The sequence below is a fragment of the Eleutherodactylus coqui genome, chromosome 5 (assembly GCF_035609145.1).
Source record: "Eleutherodactylus coqui strain aEleCoq1 chromosome 5, aEleCoq1.hap1, whole genome shotgun sequence".
Classification (NCBI taxonomy): domain Eukaryota; kingdom Metazoa; phylum Chordata; class Amphibia; order Anura; family Eleutherodactylidae; genus Eleutherodactylus; species Eleutherodactylus coqui.
Genome location: NC_089841.1, coordinates 115,239,305 through 115,253,023, shown reverse-complemented (window position 1 = coordinate 115,253,023; position 13,719 = coordinate 115,239,305). Strand labels below are relative to the sequence as shown.

Below are 13,719 nucleotides of genomic sequence, written 5' to 3'. Positions count from 1 at the left end.
CCTCAGGGTGTTTTTCTTCTAGCTGTTGATAGTGATGGTATCATGACAGTCTTCAATTAGTATAATTGTATAAAATCTGAAAACCATTAAAATGAAAAAAAAAAGAAACAGTCAAAAATGTTTTTTTTATTAAATGTATGCCGACACTGGGGATATTAACAGTCTCAAACTCACTTCATGAGCTATAGAACTATAGATGACCATGTTATATTTGAAGGCTTCACCTTAAAGGGGTTGTCCCGCGAAAGCAAGTGGGTCTATACACTTCTGTATGGCCATATTAATGCACTTTGTAATATACATTGTGCATTAATTATGAGCCATACAGAAGTTATCAGAAATTATTCACTTACCTGTTCCGTTGCTAGCGTCCTCGTTTCCATGGAGCCGTCTAATTTTCAGCGTCTAATCGCCAGATTAGATGCGCTTGCGCAGTCCGAGTCTTCTTCTTTTCTCAATGGGGCCGCTCGTGCCGGAGAGCGGCTCCGTGTAGCTCCGCCCCGTCACGTGCCGATTCCAGCCAATCAAGAGGCTGGAATCGGCAATGGACCGCACAGAAGAGCTGCGGTCCACCGAGGGAGAAGATCCCGGCGGCCATCTTCAACCGGTAAGTAAGAAGTCACCGGAGCGCGGGGATTCAGGTAAGCGCTGTGCGGATTTTTTTTTAGGTCCCTGCATCGGGTTTGTCTCGCGCCGAACGGGGGGGGGGCTGTTGAAAAAAAAACAAAACCTGTTTCGGCGCGGGACAACCCCTTTAAGCTCGAAACCCTATTTTCAGAAAACACGAGTTTGGATGTAGATCTTTGTAGTGTAGTACGCAGCTGTGTGTTTCTTTGCAAAGACAGGCATCTAAAAAGCTCATTCTATACATGGTTTATATCAAATAATGTATTTGCAAGGCCAGATGATTGCTTATAGATGCACAATATTACACAGCAGTGCCTGGCATTTCACTTAGATGGGTGTGCTGTCCTTTTGCTTAGCCGAATATGCTGGCTAAAGTGTCCATATTTTCAGATAAAAACCACTGGTAAAGATATGTTCGGCTTCCGTGTTTTTGTGTGCAATCATATTAAATTTTGATATCAAAGTGAATCACATAACAGTGCACATCTAGGGATCACTCTTGCATAAAAAGAACTATACCAATATGTTGAACCCCAAGAACAGTTTACAGGGAAGGGGGATAGGCTATTCAAACATTGTTGTCATCGGTAGTCTGTGCGAATGATTATATCCTTTCCATAAAGCCACGTGTATTATTGACAGCAGCATTGAAGGTGTTAAATGGCTCCTGGATATTGTGAAACGGCGTCGGGTGTAGATTGTCAACCCTGTGACATACATCTCCTATCAGAAATGGGCTAAAAACCTGAATCTTTAAGTGTTTCAGTTAGTTGAACTGATATCACCCATTTAACTTTTCCATTAATTTTCTTAAGTTTCTTCGTTCAAGAATTTGAATGTCATGTTCACAAACATATCCTGATTGTAATCATTTGATATTTTAATTTCATAAATACACATTTGTTGGACTTTTATTAAAAATTTAATCTCCTTTATTTATGTTTAAAACTAATTTCAGAAACCGTATAAAAATAATTTGGCCCAGACCTTAGAAACCACAGATGCTTTGTTCCTACTTCATCTCACTCTTGAGGCATGAGCAAGTATGTTTTCTATAAAAGAATATAAAACACAACATATTTGAGATCACATGAGATATGCATTAATAAATAATGGCCGATACTTAATTGCAAATCCAGTCTGACATATTTCTGTAATTAACCAAGTTATTCCCAGTATTCGACATTAATCTTATACTCTCAGTAGAATTCAAGCTCTCCCTCTGTAAATATATATATATATACTATGTATGTATGTGTGTGTGTGTATATACATATAATATATATATATATATCATGCATTGTTTATTTCTATAAATCAAAGCAAAATGTTTCTAGCTCTTGGAAATGACCTACCACAGCTAATAACATAACTCGATTTGTAATTCTGTTTCATGCCGTGCCACGCTCTTGCTTATTTATGAGTAGAATGCACTAAGCTACATTGCAGTATTCACATAACTAATAACTAATTAGTGGATGTCAAGAGCTTAACAAAAAACTGTCTATAAATATGTAAGCTTGAGGTTGTTAGTATAGATAGGATAAATGGGGGCACAGAGAGACAAGCTGTCAAAGCCAAGTAAATAAAACCCTTTGAGATGCTGTTTCCAGATTCCTAGAAGCTAAAAGGCAGCATATTTTAAATTATGTAGTGTGTTTTCTTTCTTTTTTCCCCATTCATCTGTTTTATATATCTCACTAGTGCTAATAAGAAGAAGTAGTGATGTTTCCCTTCAAGCTTTCCAGCAATTGTCTCTGTGTTCTGCTCAGAGAAGTTGTAAGTTTTGAAGTCTAGCACCTCCGCATGTACCCGGTTAGTCTTGCCATACAAAGGGTCAAATCTGCTTTTCATTTTCCACACATCTCTGCATTTCAACTATTACAGATATCCTTTGTATTGGCTGGGAAACTAGATAACACACTTAAAGGGGTTGTCCCGAGGCAGCAAGTGGGTCTGTACACTTCTGCATGGCCATAATAATGCACTTTGTAATGTACATTGTGCATTAATTATGAGCCATGCAGAAGTTATAAAAAGTTTTATACTTACCTGTTCCGTTGCTGGCGTCCTCGTCTCCATGGTGCCGACTAATTTTCGCCCTCCGATGGCCAAATTAGCCGCGCTTGCGCAGTCCAGGTCTTCTGCAGTCTTCTATGGGGCTCCGTGTAGCTCCGTGTAGCTCCGCCCCGTCACGTGCCGATTCCAGCCAATCAGGAGGCTGGAATCGGCAGTGGACCGCACAGAAGAGCTGCGGTCCACGGAGGAAGAGGCCATCTTCAGCGGTGAGTAGAGAAGTCACCGGAGCGCGGGGATTCAGGTAAGCGCTCCGGTGAGCTTTCTTTACCTCCCTGCATCGGGGTTGTCTCGCGCCGAACGGGGGGGGGGTTGAAAAAAAAAAAAACCCGTTTCGGCGCGGGACAACCCCTTTAAGGCTTCAAGATGAATCATTACCTACAGCTTGAGAAACTTTTTGTGCATGGGCCCTTCTAGAAGTAGTAATATGGAGCTGCTCCTAGTGAACTGATTTGTAGTTGTCTATTACTTTTTATGAATGTGAAAAACACGAAAATGCATTGAATTTGACATAGGCCTTTATCTGATTAAATGAAGAATGTAACCCCACCACCTTCGCTTTTGAGATTTGTAGAGGGTGCACTAAAGAATGCTTCCAACACCTACCATGAGAGATTGATCGTTTGAATGTCCAGTGCCAAAATGTCTTGAAAGGGTTGTCTAGGACAAGTAAAAAGGCCTGTTGCTTCTCGAGAAACATCGCCATATCTGTCCATGAGCTGTGTTTGACATTGCATGTCATTCCCATTCAAGCACATGGACAGACATGGTTCTGTTTCTCAAAACATAGAAGACTTTTTTTTCAGTCCTGCAGAAACACATTTAACCCTTTGCAATCCAATTTTGGATTCTGGGTTTCCTAGGGGGCTTTCTCTTTCGGCCATTATACAATGATGCCATCTTCTGGCTAGAGCCAGTACTGCGGCATGTAACATGCTAGAGAGGCCCCCCGACAACAGAGCAGCCAGTAATATACAGTAAGAATACTCTGCCGGACGTCTTCCAACATCGGAGCTGTACAGCTTTCAATCAGAATGTCTTTAGACGTCAGACAGTGGATTGGAAAGTGTTAAATTGACTTTGACATGTAGAAGTTGTAGGAGGGTTCAGGGCACAGGGTTGCTATTTGGTCTAACACTGATTTAAACAGTCTATGTACTGCTGCTATAAGAAAAAGCTAATTGTACCATGAAATTACTGTACTGACCCCTTTATCATACCTACTACAATTTGGAACTACAGTTTCCTGATGACTATTTAAGATAATATGAAGATTATCCCCATTTCTTGCTATCTTGAAGCCTAGCGCATGTCTTAGAAAAACAGGTGAAGAGTGCTTTTCACATATTCCCCTTCTTCTTGCTTACAGAATTAACCTTTCTCCTGTACTTAAAAGGCTTTTCTAGAAGTTTAAAAAAAATTGGGTAAGGGCAGATAATTGACTAAAATAAAAAACTAAGCCGTATTGACCACTAATTCTTCCCCCCTCCCTCCTCAATCCAGCAGAGTGTAATTTTATTAGAATTATAAAATATTAATGATTGCATTCTCACAACATTTTCATATAATGCCTACATTGTAAAACTTGATAGTTATCCAGGGCAATATATAGTTGGATGTTGATCGAGTTGCATGCAAGTAAATGCATCAGAGCTGCAAAGGGTTAAGTTGAATTGATGAGCGTGCCTTCTACCCCACAGTAGAATACTGTGATAAATCTAACCAGATAACCTGCCTAATGCTGAGCGGCTCACTACCCATCCTATCTACAGGATATTCAATTAGGAATTGCTAGGAAAGACACCTATCAGCTTCTTTTTTGTAGCTTGCAATTGCAGTCAGGCTGTCATACAGAAGACTATTGTTAGCCACATAATGACTCTTGTGGGATGAGGAAAGACATGTCGAAACATACAATTACTCTATAAAAGGTTTCTTTGAAAGAATAGTTAATGGGAGTATGTTTGTATTTGCTTTTTATGTGCTTCTCGTTTCCTTGGTAACCCGGTAATATTTGTACCTCCGTGTCGACCATAATAAGAATATGTATGCATTTGGTCTCCTACTAAACAAGTCCCCCTGATATTCTGATATATCATATTATAGATGATTGATTCGAGGACTTTTTCCCAGTATTGCTTGTTTGAGGTTTAAGAAAAACACTGAAGCAGATGTACTTGTTGTCATGCCCTTTAAAGAAAAATTATCCTTCCATTTTCTAGGCATGTTAATTCTATACAGCTATTTGCTTCCCAATCTGTCTTTGTTGCCTTCCATTAACTATACATCATTGAAAAGTGGATAGGCTACACCTATCAAACCATCACTCAGCTCTGTACAATATCTATTTATTAATGAACATACACTTCCATTAGTATACCTCAAGAAAACAGGCATGGGGAATGGTTCAGTGGTATTACATGGGGAAACCTAGTGTAGATGTGATATATAATGCATATTTCTATATTATGAATGTCAGTAAATGAGTAATAAAACGTTCCAAGACAGGAGTAGCGTGCAACTTCATGCATTATCTGCATTATAACCAGATCAGAGACAAAATGGTAAGCATTCATGAAGATAATGTTTATTTACTGTTAATGCTTGTTTGTTACCATTACTGTCCTATAAAGGGCCACTCGGGAATTTTTTGTTTCATAGGGTATGTAACTATTCCCTATGCATATGTATGCGTATAAATGATGTGTGTATGTTTTAGCGTTATTATCCTTCTCTTCAGGTGGGTGAGGTGATCTCATAGTGGTCTCCTGGGAATTACTTGTCTCTTTGTTCTCTCCAGGAGTCACTATTTCAGTTCTCAGAGTTTCCTATAGGATGTAACTGCATGGACTGTATCACATATGGATCAGCTCACCATCTACAAGGTTAATTACCAGCATCACATGCTCAGCAATAGAAAAATAACTTCAGCTGCAGCTCTACATAGCCATGAAAGGAGGGTGGAATTAAATGGAAAGTTTTTGAAAACACCTTTTTAATTCAGTAGAGAAAAAAATGAAAACACTTCTTTCCATTTGAGCTTTGTTTTTCTGCTCCAAAAATGGAATAGCCAGACAGAATTAAAAAATAAAAATAGCAAATGCATATGTGAACAAGCCCTTATATATGCTGTTTCGCACTGTTCATGTAGCTTGTATAATAAACCCAGCAAACAATTTTGAACAGTCTATTTAAAATGCAGTGTGTACTAAAGGGGCCCTTGAAAGAGGTAATGCTGCTAATTATCTACTTGTGGTCACTTGTGGCAATAATCCTATGCGCTATTAATAATAATAGTTTCTGGAAGCATTAGAGGCTGACAGCTTAAAGTGCACAGTAGATAGATGCCCACAATGTATTTGATAGACATGGTATGGTGGAAGGCAAGATCGTTATTGGGTCTTAAGGGATGTACCCAAAGTACTGCTATATGGGATATGCAATGGTTACTGGAGCTGTCTAGAGGGCTTAGGGAGGTGGAAATTTAAAGGTATTCTGCATACATATATGGAGGGACAGCTAAAGCCGTTCTCTGAATTACAAGCTGAATATGACTTGCCAAATAGCCAGTTTTAAAAATGTCTCCAATTACGGCATGCACTTCAGTAGGAGATGGTTAACATCAGAGCTATGGTATGCAGGTGTCCCAACATCCCTTTATACTTGTGGTGGGAATGTCAGAAAGTTCAGCTGATCTTATTTCAAAGCTGTACAAATATCTATTAACTAAAGAATTGTAGACATATCCCCTGCATGTTAAAGAAAAATGGAAGGACATGGGCCCCATTGAAGAGGAATAGTCATGGGAGATTCTTGCTGTGACCCCCCTAGGCTAGCACTTAGAGAGTCGCATCCGCTTTTGCCGGCTGAGTTCGTGTTTAGTACTAGTGTGTGTGAAACACCACTGTCTTAGGTGTAAAGTCAATATAGTTAACTTATTACATATGGTATGGGGATGCCCTAAACCTGGGAGGTTTTGAACCATTGCTGTAGATTTTATTAACACAGTTTATGCAGCCAGCTTAACCCAGTTGCACCATATAGGCCTGTTGGGCTATGTAGCAAATCTGCCAGTTTCTGAAATACACAGGGGAATCATGGCCAGAACGTTAAATAGGGCCCATAAACGCATTGCATTTAAATGGTTACAAGACACTGCCCACACAAAGAATTTATTGACAAACTAGATTGGTTCGTAACCATGGAAAAAGATGTTTACATGATGAGAGGCATGGGATCTTATGCTTTATTAAAAGCTTACCAAACTCTTATAAATAACCGACACAGACACCAATATTGGATAAAGAAGGCCGCGGTGTTTATTAGTGGGGTTACAAACATTTGGGGAGAAATGTAACCAATAATAACCATAACACTTCCTGTAAACTCTGTCTTACAGACCAAAGTTTATTAACCAATCAATAACCATAACAGTTCATATAAACTCTGTCTTACAGACACGAGTTTACCACCACCAAACTCTCCCCAAGTTTACCTGCCCACCCGCCTAATGCGGTCGACAATACCCCATTAACTACATCCGCGACAAACCTAAGGGAGGGAGGGCAGAATGCTGCTTCCTTTCCAGATGATGATGGCCCACATCTCTGCACCTCCATATCTCACTGCTGCTCCTCCCAGCCAATTCCTCTGGGCCAATCACCAGCCGCTGCCAGGCCACCAGATTCTGCCTGGCAACCACAGGCATTTTCCCGCCATTTTTCTTCAGCCAATCAGCTGCTGCTGCCAACCAGTCCATCACTGGGCAGAACTCACTCTCTGCCATCTCATCTGACCCAATAATGACCTTTGTAACATATCTACTCTGCAACATGTTTTTATGTGTTTTTTTGTTTTTTTTTTGGAGGTAAGATGTCCGTAATGTTGGATAATATTCCAATAATAACTAGATGATATAAAAAAATAATGCTTCTAATCATTTAAAATATCTAAAACTTTTTTTTGTTATTATATAGTAGTTCTGCATAGTATGTTGGGGCATAAAATGGTAGCTTTTCTAATTTTTGCTCATTATATAGCCGGATTAAAGGTGTTTTGTCACATGCTGGGCATCCTGACTCATTGTGCTGCTGCATTGTTTCTCTAAATCTCCGCTCATGTACGGAATTGCAACAGCCTGTAACCTATAAGGTTATAAGATGTGTGAATGCTAGGGAAAGTCTTTAAAAACTAAGGAGAGGAGACATTTCAGGATATAATGTTCTATTGTTGTAACCACTGGATAAGAATGGCGATTGTGTTTAATGTTCTCCAAGCTATTTTGAGTCTCATATGGTACAGAAGCGTGTAGATGGAGAATGTAGTGACAGACATGGAATAATAGTCATCTGACAGGCAGACCTTCCGAAAATAAAAGTGTTGCCAGCAGCCATTTATTTTTTAATAAATGTTCTAAAACTGGTATGAAATTGGCAGAGAAAGGAGCACGCTCACTAACTGTTACTAATCACTCAAACATCAACTTCATCGTATTTGAACAAAAGGTTAGTGACCTGCGTGGATAATTTCTTGTCAGAGCGGTGTGAATTAATGCGTATGTACCATTTACATTTGTTATAGAGCTAAACACACGGAGACAAGCAGTTCCTCCTTTTTGTAAAGCTTTTGTCGAAAACTTCTGTTTACTTAAGTAGAGGATCTTGCCCTTGCTTGTTTGTAAGGGATTCTTGCCATCTTGCCCGGTTTGTTTTAGCAGGTGAAGTTGATGTCACATTGTGGATCATTCATACTGTTTATTACTCCATTTAAAACGCAACCGTAATATTAAACTTTTGGGAAAAATGTTGTGTATCATGGTCAAAGTTCTGGGCATCACAAATCACCGGCAACTTTCTCAACTTGGGGAAACAATAAGGCCGGCCTCACACGAGCATATTCTGACAGCAAATCATAGAATGGTAGAGTTCGAAGGGACTTCCAGAGTCATCGGGTCCAACCTCCTGTTCCATTCTAGATAAACGCACGTGGCAACAACCATTCGGAATGAGATTGCGTACCGCTCATAGCCATGTATTATCTCAGTGTGTATGCAGGTAATATATGCCAAGATAAAACATGCTGCAATTTTTCTTGCAGACGTATGTCACCCAAGTTGTGTGAGCGGCAACATGGCTGCCTACGTCAGATTAGTACACCGCATTACGCATACAAGATACCAATATGCTCGTGTGAGCCCGGCCTTAGGCTGTGCAATGTTACTGCAAGAGTTGCTGGCGTAAAAGTCATTGTGGAGCCCCCATCATCTTGTGTTATGTAGCTGCAGATGTGTTCTTCCTGGTATGGATAATTAATGGACACTTCCTTTAATTAATGGGCAACCCCATTTCCAAAGGCGAATTCATGGATGATCAGCTGATGTTTGTCTCCTGAAAACCTTGATGATCCACTGCTATCATGTAGGGAAGCTGCTGAAGCATCTCTGCAATGTACGGCTGGAATCTCTGGTTAGAGGGGGTGACCCTTATTAGTGAATTAGCACAGTGGTTGTCCTAATTGAAAAAGATTTCCACGATTAGAGTAAAGGATCTGCTTTCCTTGCAGAAACAGTGCCATGTATGCCCATGGACGCTCCCTCAAATTGCAGCTCATCTCTATTTACATGAGTAGACATTATTTGCATTAACAGATATAACCCATGGATGGGCATGACATAACTTCAGGGGAAAAAAAAGTTGAACTTTTTATTCTAACCCTAAAAGTATATATATATATATATTTTTTTAGGAAACAGTATTTTTTTCAGAACAACATATCCTATATTTTGAGGTAGTTTTTAAACTCAAAACCAGAAGTAGATCCAGCAGGAAGGAGATGTAGAAGTCCTTCCTTTAGGATACATGCATATGGACATGTTTTCTGAAAATCAGATAGAGATAGGACTAATTAATTTGAATGGGTTTATGCACACAGGCTTTTTTTTTTACTCGGACTAAGGCCGTGTCCACCAGCGGATTTGATTTGTGGGGCACCCGTGCGGAAGTTCCACAATTTAAGCTGCCCATAGTGAAGCATGGACAACCGCGCCTCAATTAAAATATGCAGATTTGTTTTCCGGATTCCGCATACAGAAAGCAAATCGCAGAATGCTCCTTTTTAGGGTGGATTTCGTGCGGACCGCTTCCATTGAAGTCAGTGGAAGCCATCTGATCCGTGGCCCATCCGCAGTTGACATTGCGGACGAGCTGTGGATTCCGTGAGAAAGCAGGAGTTAAAAAAAAAAACTACTGCGCATGTGCGCCTGCGGGCAGCCGGCGCTTCTGCACACATCCTCAGTACACAAATCAGAAGACGAAGAAAGGTGGGCAGGGTTGGATTCCTCTGCGGGCTTCCGCATGCGGAAACCGACTTGGCCGTGGACATGAGGCCTTAGTCTAAGCATGTCCTATTCTTGTCCTTGTGCTGTCTGATCTGACTTGCACCCAAGAATCTCAGGCGCAACTTGTTTAACCCAATAAATTTTAATTTTTTTTTTTTTCTCTGCTGGCACTTGCTGTATTATAGAGTAAAATGGTTTAAAATTGAAAATGTGTACAAAAATGAAATGTTCTACTTTCTGATGCACTTTGCCTTAATTCCTGTGAAACATCTAGAGGGTTAACCAACTTCTTAAATGTCATTTTGAATATGTTAAGGGGTGCAATTTTTAAAAAAATTGGGTGATTCATGGGGGTTTTCTGATATAGACCCTTAAATTCCATGCCAGAACTGAATTGGTCCTTACAAAAACTTATTTTTGAGATTTGCTAGTAAATGAAAAATTACTGCTAAACGTATATATTTTGTAGAGTTCTAAAAAAATAAAATACCACTTAAATGATTGCAATATTAGGTAACCTTATGTTAAATGTTACTTATTAAAAGTCTTTTGTGGTGTGCAACTATCTGTCTTACAAGCAGTTTGAAAATTGTGAATGTTAACAAATTTTCAGTAAATTTAGTTTTTCTTATTAATAAAGACAAAATGTATTGAAGAATGTTTACCACTAACATAGAGTACAATATGTCATGAAAAAAACATCTCAGCATCTCACTAATAACTAAAAGCATTTAAAAGTTATTACCACATAAAGTGACAGATGTCAGATTTGGAAAGTAAGGCTTTGTCCTTTATGGGTTAATGTCCGTGTACTTTTACCCTTGTACTTCTCTTCACTTTTAAATCTAATTCTGGCTTTGGTTAGAAAAAAGAACTGCATCAAAAACTGCCCTAAAAGCTTTGGACTTTATATAAAATCAAAAAACACTGTGCATGCAAGCACCCTAAGTGTATTGATACTCTTTAAGACTTTGGGTAACTCTGCTGAAGTCATTTGTATTCTGGGATCCTGTTTGTCTGAAAGTACATTTAATATATGTGTTCTGAAATAGATTGAAAATATGCAGAATAAAGTGGTGTGGTTTGTGACATTTTCAGCAATTTATATTGTAGGAAAAATGTTGATTACTCTTTTTAGATACCAAGAAATAACATTTCAGATAGATGGATGAACAGAATGGAAGATGAAGTGCACATGGGGGACCGTGAAACGGTGACTGTATGACTCAGAAATTGATCTGTTACTGCACTAGGCTAGGAAAATAATGTATAGAAAGACATCTTCCCAGACTATGTAACCCCCTGACTGATTAATAGTGCAATGGACTGTATATAATTATATATGGCTTACCGATAAAATCATGATGATCTTATTGTTTACGGCTTTAAAATGAATATTAAGGCAAGAATATCCATTGTTGTCGTGGTCTGTGTGGCAGATAAAGTGTTAACTGTGGCTAGTGAATAATCAATTTTTTGCTAAGTTACATCGTAATGAGAAAAATCCATTTCAGGCCATTAATAATAAATATTTAGTGGGCTTTTTTAAGCCTTGCACCATGCATTGTTATGTTTAATCTATGTAATATATCACATATACAGTAGTTTACAGGAGTTTCAAAAGAAGAAAGATCCAGCGCTCATGGGTATATCTTCTAATAATACAGTATAGTATAAATTCTAGAAATTGTGTAACTTCTGGGAGGCAGAAGTGTGACTTACGTAGTCTACAACCCCCTTCTTCCAAGTCAGCCCTGTACCGATTCGCTTTTCAGAAATTTCCGAAATAGGGAAGGTAGCCAGCGAGTACAATAAAGCCGTTTATTGCCATAAGATAGTCCAAACACATATAAGAAATCACAGACTACACCAGGTGAAAAGACTGCAATGTGTTTAGGGGGTAAGCTAACTTAAATGAGCACGTACTTTCTCAAGCAGATATCAATAAATGCTAAGGAAAACTCAGTTTTATTTTTATGCAGACCTTCATTGGTGGCAGTGGACTCATCGCACTGTCATGCTGGTCCCTGGGTGGCATGCATCCCATGAACCGGTAGTGAGGTCAAACAGGAAATCACCCTGCATGCCAGCAGCTGGAAGCACCCTTGCATTCGAGCAGGTGTAGGCACTGTCTGTAACATGGCCATACTTTCCAACACTCTTAGGGAAATGGCAGTCGTACATTCCGCAAGCACTTTGCATTGTGCTCCAGCGGTGCACTATTGAGCACTAATAATTTCCTTATTAACAGGATATGGGTACTGAATTATGATAATTTTTATGTTTGAATCCAGCAATATAGGGAATGAAATGCATTTTATGTGTATTTATCAGCTTCATTATTGGCGCACTCCTGTTGGTTGGCAGGTGAAATAGAGGAGCCCCAGGTCATGCAGGACAAAAAAAGGAAGGCATTTATATTACTAAAGCAAGAAGGCAATGAAGAAGCGCTAAAAACATACAGGGGAAAAACAAATTATGTAAGAAAAGGATAAAAACTGCAAAAGAGGAGGCAAAGAGACTGATTGCCAAAGAGAGCAAAAGTAACCCTAAACTATTTTTCAATTATATGAAAGGTAAAAAGATTTGAAAAAAAATGCTAATAATGCATGAGAAACCATAGAAGATGATGGGGTGGGGTGGGGAGGAATGGGGCGAATCTATTAAATAGTTTTTTCTCAATTATATTCATGAGAGAAAAATAAATGTTACATGACATGCAAGGGGATAAAATGAACCCCTCACTAAATATCACCTGTCTAATGCAGGAGGAAATGCAGAGACTGCTAAAAAAGATTAAAATCGACAAATCGCGGGGCCCAGATGGAATACACCCAAGGGTTCTAAGCTAACTAAGTGACATGATAGACAGACTGCTATTTCTTATATTTAGAGACTGTATTTAGACCGGGGTTGTACCAATGGATTGGCGCACTACCAATGTGGTTCCAATATACAAAAAATGCTCAAGAAGAGAGCCTGGTAACTACAGGCCGGTAAGTCTCACTTCAATAATTGGAAAAATAATCAAGGGGTGTCTGAGAGACGCCATCCTGGAATACCTCAAGGAAAATAACAGTACAACTCCTCAGCATCATAGCCATTGTGGCTGTCACTGTTATGAGGTTCCTTGGTTAGCACTGTTTTGAGGATCCTCTTGCCACCACTCTATTTTCTATTTGAGCAAAAATATTGCACCAACTGTGGGCCACATTAATCCGAGGCCAAAAAGAAAAATCCTGTAGATGCAAGAAGCTAGTTAGACCACTTTTAGAACCACAGATCTTCTTAGTCGCCTGGCAATGAAAACTTTCAGATATCTCAAAAGAAAACCAAAAGGTTAGTCACCAGTAGTATTTCTAAGCACATTGGATACCTGCCTCCTGTGATTAGTTCAACCCTGCCCTAATCTATAAATTGATGAAAGGATTTATCTGTCCAAACCTATTTTTCTAGAAAATCTGATGGTTTACAAAGGACAGTTGACCGCATTGCTCCTTTGTCACTGCAAGGTATTAGTTTAAGTGCAGAATATTAGGAAGATTGAACTAAGTTTGTCTAAGCTTAAAGAGTTGATTCGTAGGAAAGTCATAACCATGACCCTGCACGTAGACAAATAGTAGTGCATCATAATTTTAATGTTTGTCTCTAAAATACGATACACAACTGAAACTGTTTGA

At 39.2% G+C, this 13,719-nt stretch overlaps 1 protein-coding gene across 1 annotated transcript in view; it reads left to right on the top strand.

The window, feature by feature from the left end:
• FBXL17 (F-box and leucine rich repeat protein 17) overlaps nt 1–13,719 on the top strand; it is a 623,040-nt gene that overhangs the window by 413,474 nt on the left and 195,847 nt on the right. The window lies entirely within an intron of this gene.